This window comes from Miscanthus floridulus, chromosome 9, assembly GCF_019320115.1.
Source record: "Miscanthus floridulus cultivar M001 chromosome 9, ASM1932011v1, whole genome shotgun sequence".
In the NCBI taxonomy this organism is placed as follows: Eukaryota; Viridiplantae; Streptophyta; class Magnoliopsida; order Poales; family Poaceae; genus Miscanthus; species Miscanthus floridulus.
Window position 1 is genome coordinate 69,053,612 of NC_089588.1, and position 9,870 is coordinate 69,063,481.

A 9,870-nucleotide genomic window follows, 5' to 3' on the forward strand; every position below is an offset into this window, starting at 1 on the left:
GACTAACGTGTGTTCTGTAGAGGCAATTAAGTTAGGTCATGGTAATGGCATTGATTGGGCAATCATGGTTGTCATGCCCCTACGATGGAAATCATTTTGGTTTTCAAAGGATGGACGGTAAGGTTAAGGATGGACTAGTTCTAAGTGTTGTTTGGTGTTGAAAAGACACTTAGAGTAGTTTAGGACTTTATTTTTCCTTTGGCCATAATATTAAGGGTGTATGGACTAGTAGCTTGACCTAGGTGAGTCTAATGGGTTAGGTGTGGTGCACAGTTGTCAAATCTAGCACTAGGTAGCTCCAAAGTAGCCCTAAGATCAATTGGAGCAAACTTCATTCACATATAATTTTGAGTTGGAAGTGAATGGAGGGTCAAATGTTGATGGGACGCTGGTCCCGGTGTGACCGGACGCTGGCAGTAGAGTCCGGTCAGGTCATTTGATCAAGCTGAAGTCATCTAGATGCGACCGAACGCTGAGTGAAAAGTGATCGGATGCTGGGTGCTAGAGTCCGGTCAACTCCAGTAAGGTTCCAAAGAGGGAGAATCCTGATTGGACGCGTCCGGTCAGGGCTGACCGGACGCTAGTCAAGTTTCGGTTACTGACCGGACGCTGAACAGCAAAGTGACCAGACTTTGGGTGCCAGCATCTGGTCAACATCAGTAAGATTCTAGAGAGCAGTTTTCGTGACCGAATGCATCCGGTCAGTGCTGACCGGACGCAGGTCAGAGTCTGGTCACAACTTAATAGCTCTATGGCGGGAAGAACTGATCGGAGCATCCGGTCACCATGACCGGAGCGTCCGGTCACCCTGTAGAGTGGTGTTTCAACCTCCTAACGGTTTGTTTTGAATGAGGGGTTATAAATACTTCCTCTATTCATCCAAGGGAGGTCTCTTGCCCATTTCAATAGCTAAGAAACACCCTTGAGAGTGCTTAGGAGAGCAAGAGCCTTGTAAGGTGATTGAGATTTGAGAATCCAAGATTAAGGCCTCATTAGTACAAGGAGAGTAGCAAGTGTGCATCCACCCTTCTCATTAGGCTTATTGTGGTCAAGTGAGAGTTCTTTCTTGTTACTCATGGTGATCGCCATCACCTAGACGGCTTGGTGGTGATTGGGAGTTTGGTGATCATCCGGCGGAGTTTGTGGATGACCCAACTCAAGTTGTGAGCGGTTGTGGGTGATTCACCATGACAGAGTGTCGAAGAATCAACCCATAGAGAGCACTTGATCCTTGCGCGGATCAAGGAGGAGCTACACCCTTACACGGGTGCTCCAACGAGGACTAGTGGGGAGTGGCGACTCTCTGATATCTCGGCAAAACATCGCAGCGTTCCTTCTCCTCTCTTTACTTTGAGCATTTACTTTTGAGCAATTTAATTCTTATCTTTACATTCTTAGAATTGTCATGCTAGAGTAGGATTGGAACTTAGGGTGCTAAACTTTTGTGCGGTAGAACATTAGAAACACTTTCTAGGCAAGGGGTGAAGTGGGCTAAGTGTAGGGTTTAATTATTGCAAAGAATTTTAGAATGAGCCCAATTCAACCCCCCCCTCTTGGGCATCTTGATCCTTTCATGGGTAATAAACTATCATCAGGTAGCTTTGATATGGAAGTATATGTATGGGTATACATATATGAAAGTATTTAGTTGCAACATAGAGTCCAGATTTACATTCTGCATATATAATTGTGGGTTGGGCTGAAATGAAACTCTTATGCAGGTACACTAACAATGAAACGTGTAGCCCGATTAGCTACGCTATATATGAGAGGGCGTATGTATGCCACCATGTATGTCGTTAGAAATATCTTTTCCTAAGTTTGTAAGGACATACGGAATGTGCATGCATCATGATAAATCATTATTCAAATACTTGCATTGTTTCTCCCCTTATAGATTTCTTACTCGGTTATGTAACTCTTATCCATTATGACTTCATCTCACAAGAATTGCATATGTTGTTGGTACAGATGGCAGCACCGGCTAGAAGTGAGAGTTTCCTGATGATGTTTGGAACTCCTGCTCTGCTTTGGAGAGTCTTGCACTATGCGAGGTATTATGAACCGCCCCTCTATCACTAGAATGAAGAATACCTAGAGGGACAGCCATGGTATGAAGTGCGGCTAACCATACCAGCCTGCATACAAGCACCCTTCTGGTAGGAATGGAAGGCGGAATCTGAAGGAAGAACTCCTTGGGAGGCTGCCCAAGTAGTACCCTTTGAGGTACTGAGTCAGATCTATTAGTAGCATGGGGATGAACTTACCGACAGTGCCACTGGTGTTTTTCCTTGAGTGGATCTATCTATAGCAATATGGGCACAATGCAACCACAATGCATTGATCTGAGATCAGGATGAGCGGGCAGATAGTTCTAGTCCCGCTATGAGTGCCATGTTTGCAGTGATGAAGATGTTCTATACTCATTAGGACACCAGGGATTTCTAGCAGGAGTCATATACCACTTGCATGGATAAGCTCATGAGGGACGAAGCCGCACAACATAAGCTCAAGAAGCATGTGCGCAAGCACAAGAAGGCAGCAAGTGAGGCTCGATGGGAAACTGATCAAGCCTATGTAGCTTTGGGGAATCTCCACACCCAAATGGAGCAAGTTGATCAACAGAGAGCTACCACCCAAGAGGCAAGGGTAGATGATCAAGCAATGCTTGTAGGACTACGGGAGCAGCTGGAGGCCGCTTGTGTCGAGGCGTTCATAGCTACGCGCTAGCAAAACCTAGTAAACAACCGTGCTGCTGCAGCCGAAGCAGAATGAGATAGGACCTGCATTGTGAGCGCCATGCAGGATTGTGTTGAGAGGGACTTGCGCCAGCAGCTTGTACAAGCCTAGCATGTAGTGATGGATCTTCAGCATGAGGTGCATTATCTGAACGACCAACTACACCCAATCCTTGAAGAAGAAGATCCAGATATGTTAGTGGACGATGACGGTTGGGATGAGGAAGAAGTGGAGCCAGAGGATGGGGATGATCCTATCTCCGACCTCGACAGCGATCATAATGAAGATTAGATTCGCCTAGTGACTAGTTAAAATGCTAGATGTATCCTCGCTATTTATGTAATGAACTTGTAGTTGAAGTTTGGTGATTTCGGTTGAACTTTCATGTAACATTGGTACTTTGTATGTTATTTCACATTGTGTGAACGTAATGAAATTCTAGTTTTGTCTTACTAGTGATTATAACTTGTATGTTAACACGCTGCGAGCCCGATAAGTGGTCAAATTGGTGGCACTACAAGGTTCTACCTCTAATGCCACGCCACATGATTGCAACACCACTAATTTGGTTGCCATAGGTGGGTCGTATTGCAACATTTTTCAAAAAATGGTTGCAATATGTGCCTATAATGCAATGGACTAAATTTGTTGCAATATGTGTGGTTTGTCGTTGCAACAGACTTGTGCTACTGCAACCATTTAAGAATTGTGTTGCAATTAGTTGACATTATTGCAATGGCATTTTTGAGTTGCAATAGTATTGGTTTTCATTGCAATTACTTGGTGTTGTTGCAACTATATTGGATTTGGTTGCTTTTGCTTGTAACTATTGCCACGGTTATTATGGGTTGCAATAATGTTCCATGGTATTGCAATTGCTAGGGTGGTTATTGCAACAAGATTTCCGAATGGATGCAATAGCATGTTCCTATTGCCACGGTTTTCTAGGGTTGTAATAATTTTTGTGGCGTTGCAATTGTTAAGTACTTATTGCAACTACAATCCTAAATGGCCGCAATATCATGTTAATGTTGCCACAGTTTTTTTGTGTTGCTATAGGCTACCGCTGATGCAACGGCCTAAAAGTGTTGCAATATACAAAATTAGTTGCAATATACAAAATGCTCCACGCATTAGACTACCCCTGATGCAACGGCCTAAAAGTGTTGCAATATACCAAAAATGGTTGCAATAGACAAAATGCTCCACGCATTTCTGAATAATGTATTCTATTGACAAAAAAATGTTCCACAGAGGATTTGATCCCAGGAACTAAAGTACAAGCACACACTCATCTATCACTGGGCTACTAAGGTGTGTTCGACATTAAGCCGCCTTTATATTACTTGTTTACATGATGAAGATGGCTAATTCACTTCATATGTCAACAAGGACGATAACCATACGCATCTTCCATGACAATTTCAGAAAACAAAAAAATTGTCTAGCTTGCTGATATTTGTGCTTATGATAGAAAACAAACATGAGTATAACAGTTTAAAGACCAACTGCAGCTATTCATTATCCTGGACAATGAGATTGTTTTAAAAAAATCCAGAAAAAACATCACTGTTATACTCGAACATGTGTGTACATGATTATATGGAGATGCAGTGGAACTTATTGACGGATTTATTGGCGCATGAAAGAAATGGATATCGTAGAATTCTTTCTGCCGATATAAAATATTATCTTAGTCGTATCATGAAAAAGTCTATACAGTACAGTTGTGAGCTTGCGACATCGCGCTCTCTGTGATTGTGTTAATTTCACGAGCTTTGCTTTTTGAATAAAATGTTACTTTGACGTCGGTATTTAATTTAACAGTATTGTTATCTTATTATATGATCCGTGTGTTTTTAGTACAAAAGATTTAGTTGTCCCGTAGCAACACACAAGCACGCTACCCGAGAAGTCAACTTTGGTGAGGAGTTTTTTGGCTATACAACTTCATACCTTAGAGGCTGAATTTTTGTTACCTCAAGTAGTAGGGACCTATTCATGATAGATAGAAAAAGTTTTCTGATTCAGAAAACATCTGTCAGTCAATGGATATTAGCTATTTAGCCAAATAATGTTGTTCTGGATACCAAATAATGTAACTGAGCTAGCAGCCAATAGGGGCCTGGTAGTATATCTGATGCATACCTTCATATCTTTATTTTGGCTTGACGAGAATTCTCAAACAATACCAAACATCTTGTGAAATCTTTGTTGCTTAGCCAATAATGTAGACTCATCTTATCACCTTGCACATGATGCATTGCAGCCTGAGAAGCAACTCAAGGATCAGCTGGTCGTTTATTTGTGGCATGATGCAAAAAACTTTAGGGACAAATGCTGCTCCCGTCAATTTGAACATCATGTGATCTATTGATTGTTTTTTTGTCATGATCAGTCTGTTCGTTTATTGATTTCAGCCAGGGCTTATCAGGCAGCCAACAATATTTTCCTCTCACAACAAACCAGCACCAGCTGGACTTATCAGCCCAGAAACCAACCAGCGAACAAGCTGCATAGCTACGCAGATTGTTTAGCCCCCATATAGTAGACTCATCTTATCCCGTAGCTATCATGCATGTGCTCTATTGAGATTTCAAGAGTTGCATTGTGTCCGTAGTTTTTTTAATCCGGTCTGTCTTTCCATAGTATTTTTGGTTGAATAAAGGCCTCTAACGTTTCTGTTTAACCATAAACTATTCTCTATTCATTGTTTTGTGTGCAGTTTAGCTTTGGAGTGCTAGCGTCCACTGGAGTTGAAATGCTTTCTGCAATTATTGGATATGAACACATGAAATGCATGCCTACAAACTTTTCTTGCTGCAATTATTGTTTGAAGCAAACAACTTTTATTTTTATGACTTTTTAGTTCAAATCATTTGATATTTCAAAATATTGTTTGAAGTTGTCATTTATTGAAATTCAAATTTTGAATTGTTCAAACAAAGTCACATGAAAAGGTGATCAAAATGAAAGTTATAGATCTTGATGAGTTGTACATCTTTTATGTTCATGACTTTTTCTTTTGAAATCTTATGCTCTTTCAATATGTTGTTTCAAATTTCTATATTTTTAAAATTCAAAATTTATTTTTTTCAAACAAAGTCACATGACAAGATGACCCAAATAAAAGTTGTGAACAATGTTTTTTCTGAAACTATATGAGAGATATGGCAATTTGTGAACAATGTTTACTAACACTTCATCAGATGAAGAAATGAACAAAATAAAAGTTGTAGATATTGATGACTTGTACAACTTTTATATTCAAGACCTTTTCACCTGAAATCATTTAGTATTTCAAAATTTTGTTTGAAGTCATCATTTTTTGAAATTCAAAATTTGATTTATTCAAATAAAGTCACATGAACAAATGACCAAAATAAAAGTTGTAGATCTCGATGAGTTATATAACTTTGTTGTTGCTAACTATTCCATTTGAAATTATTTTCTGCCTCAAAATTCTATTTGAGGTAGTCATATTTTGAAATTTAAATTTCTAATGGTTCAAACAAACCCATATAGGGAAATGTCCAAAACCAAAGTTGGATATATCGATTAGTACTATAACTTTGTAGTTGACAACTTTTTCATTTAAAATCATTTATGTTACTCAATTTGCATTTTAGAATAAAAAAATATTTTAGACAACAAAAATAAAAAAATTAAAAGGGCTGAAACAACTTCCCAACCTAGGCCACATTTGGCCTGACCCTACATCTCCTCCACGCATTACCACTTGGGCTTATTTGGCCCAGTCAGCCGGTGCTTATAGCCATCCGATCAGATCGATCGGCTCGCGTCCCTCCTTCGTTCTTCAAAACTGGTGCCCGGTTGCTTTCCCCAAACCCAAACTTCTTTCTTCCTCTCTTTTTTGCTTCTTCCGTTCAAACACAGTGGCGGCGACCACCACCGTGCCCTCCTACCATGTGGCTGCGCCTCTCCTCCCTCCCTCTCCACCACAATTGCCATCGTCCGCACCCCATGGAGAGATGTGGAAAGGAGCGACGGCGGCGAGGTCCATGGCATCGACGTTGAGTGCCGCCCTGATAGACGCCGCGCCGCTGCCGGCCCCGTCAAGGTGTCTTCCACAGCGAGCCGTGTGCGTAGGACCCGGCGGCGGCGGCTCGCTGAGTCTAGGTCATCACCGACACCGCTGCTCCTAGGAGCCCCCCTCTCTCTCGTCTCTCGTTGCCCATGTGCAGCTACCAGCAGACGGCGGCTTCTCCGGCGGTGTTCCTACAACCAGATCCGGTGAGAAGCTGTTTCGAGGTGTTCCTGCAACCATATCCGGTGAGAAGCTGTTCCGAATTATGATTCTTTTGGTTGATTTACAAGGTGTACTTATTACTGGACGTGTTTGGCGCTGCTCCTGCGGCTCCCTCTCCTCACCTCGTGACTGTAGCGACACTGTAGCAGAAGCCGTTTTGGAAATCGAGACGCAAAATGAACTAAAAGAAGCCAGAAAGAGGAGGAGCCGGCGAAGCCACGATTTCGAGCTCCGCCGGCTCCGTGCTACAGTGCATGAACAGTCCGGAGCCGGAGCCTCCCGGAGCTCCTCCAAACGGGACCGTGTTCCTGCTTGTACGCTTAACATGCAATGCTTGGTGAGATATAGAAATCTATCTGTATCTGTATGGATTCCAGTAGAATTATGGCACCTATTGATTTTGAATAACAGATGGTCACATTGTTTTGCTCTGCTTGAACTGTAGTAAGACATACAATAGCTTGGAGGTGATTGGTTGTTTGACAGTCAGCTAACCCTTCTCATTTTTTGAAGGCAAGCTATCCCTTCTCTTCAGTATAGAATTATGATTATGTAGTACTGGATGGGAGTATTTGCAAAAATTCGGTGGATTTCTCATTATGATATACTTGACAAGCCGTGGCCATGAGGAATACCATTGCTCTTCTATAGTATGTTTCTGTCAATACCTGTATGACAAGAGTGTTATTTCCTACAGGGAAAAACTTTGGCTAACGGTGCAAACAAGGTAGCTAAATTGGCATAGTCATGAAATTCATCCTGGAAGCTAGGATCCCTTATTCGCTTCAACGTGTAGGCCTGGAACACGTTCAGAGTGGTGATGTAGGGATTGAGCAGCAGCAGCCCCTGCTTCAGATAAGGATCGCCTTCAAGAATATATGCCATGCAGGTGAAGTGCAGTGACTGATGATAGTGATTTGGTATTTTCTTGTCAGTAGCATCTTAACCAAATTATTTTCAGTAACCTTTTTTTCCTTCTTAGAATGTGGTAGTGAGTTTCAGGTGTCTCACATAAATATGATAAATGCATAAAATGTCTGCTTTTTGCAATTTGGATATAGTGTAGTTAGCTATATAATGAGAAATTTTCAACTTGGAACCAGCCTTATGGAAAATATTGTGATAAGTACTGTAGCCTTATGGAAAATAAATTAATTGTGCCAAGTCAAGTTCGACCATTTTTTAGTGAATGTAGTGTTGAACAATGAACCGTCATGCATTTTTAGTGAACTTAGATTGTGCAAGCCATCGTATCTCTCATTAATCTGCTGCTTACTCTGCCCTAGAATCAGTACTGCTATCTTTGAGGTTGATATATCTCTTTGGATTTCTCTGAACCTGCTCTACAAATTTATTCAGCAGCGTGCCTTTATCTCTGCTTTATGTTTGCTTCTGCATCTTGCATGGATGTCATTTCTTTTGTATCTTGCAAGAAGTGTTGATTGATATTAGTTTGCAATTTCTGTGTGGAACCTGTCAAGCACAAACCTGTGTTCATAATCTGTTTGCAAGTACAAAACCTGTGTGAAACCTATCAAGCCAAATCCTGTGAGCATGCTGATTTATTAAGATTCTTTGCTGTATCGTGTTGCTATTTTTTAATTCAAGTATTTGATAAAGAAGAGGGGATGTTATTCTCATTTTGTAAGTTTCTGGTTGTGTTCAATGCTTTCAGTTTAGTTCGTTTGCATCCTTGCTGCTGGTAGGCAAGCAAGCAGGTCAACATTAAGGTGCAGCTCTCATCTAGTCCTCATATTTGTCAAATGCCTCATACTAAGGGCAAGCCACTGCAAACTCCACTCATGATTTTTCTGACCAAAATTGAAATGCAGGCTAACAAAGATGGGGGACAAAATGCAGAGGTTGCTGCTACAACAAACATGGATGAAGAAAATGTAAATACAGAAAGTGAAGAAATATCACATAAGTAGGTAGTTTGAGAATCGAAGAGTGTTTAATGTTGTCATATGTTAGTCCTTAGTATGAGGCATAATTTTCCCTCCAACTATTGATTTGCAGGAAAACCAAGATAGCATCCCACCACAAACACAACTTGTAGCTACAACAGCGGCAGGTACAAGTAATGGTTGCATAACTAGAAATAGTGCTGCGAATAAGACTCAAACTGGCCAAAATAGAGGAGAGGATACGATAGTTAGTTTTACCACTACTAAAGCACTAAGGGATGTTGCGGCTAAGAAATGAGCATTATCCAAAAGGAATCAACAAGCTTGCAAAGCACAGGTGATTTTTGACTCCACTACCTGTGAATATTTCTGAATCAGATTTACATGGCTACTTTCTGTTACTGTAAAGTAAAATGATACTTAGCTGAATACTAAGTTTCTGTTTACTGAATATACCAATGTTAATGATTGTTTCAGGAGCAAGATAGAATTTGAGTGGAGCGCACAACTAATGGACGGTCAATGTCAAGCCAACCTTTGCTACAGTGCTACACATAGTTTATTACATTTTGAGCTGTTCAAAGTAGCTACTATGCGTCAGATACCTTGTGTTTTAGTTGTTGTGCGTGTGTTATTAACTAAGTTTGACATTGGATGTGGTTTCATTAATAAGTTGTACAAACAAAGCATATTTTGGATTAATGGATGTCTAAATGCTTCTTTCATCATATATTTTTTGGCATGCAATTATTGTTTAAAGCAAACAAAGCGTTGCAATATGGACTATCGACAAAATAATTTGGCGTTGCAATATATGATATAGCAACAAACAAACGGTGTTGCAAAAAACATCATACCAACGGAATAGTGGGTGTTGCAATAGAGTCTCCAAACTGTAGCAACACAATAGTTAGCATGGTAATAGAGGGTACAACAATAACAACCAGTATTAAT

The 9,870-nt window shown here is 40.7% G+C and overlaps 1 long non-coding RNA gene across 8 annotated transcripts; it reads left to right on the forward strand.

Moving 5' to 3' along the window:
* Positions 1-6,597: 6,597 nt before the first annotated feature.
* On the forward strand, positions 6,598-9,646 carry LOC136482102 (uncharacterized). 8 transcript variants are annotated; one of them, XR_010764960.1, is made up of 9 exons: positions 6,598-7,032; positions 7,145-7,346; positions 7,455-7,522; positions 7,707-7,736; positions 7,806-7,898; positions 8,685-8,739; positions 8,842-8,936; positions 9,029-9,253; positions 9,394-9,646. It is a non-coding gene; the product is annotated as an uncharacterized lncRNA (long non-coding RNA). The 8 variants fall into 8 exon arrangements; XR_010764958.1 differs by having other exon boundaries at positions 7,455-7,736; XR_010764962.1 differs by lacking the exon at positions 7,455-7,522.
* Positions 9,647-9,870: the final 224 nt, after the last annotated feature.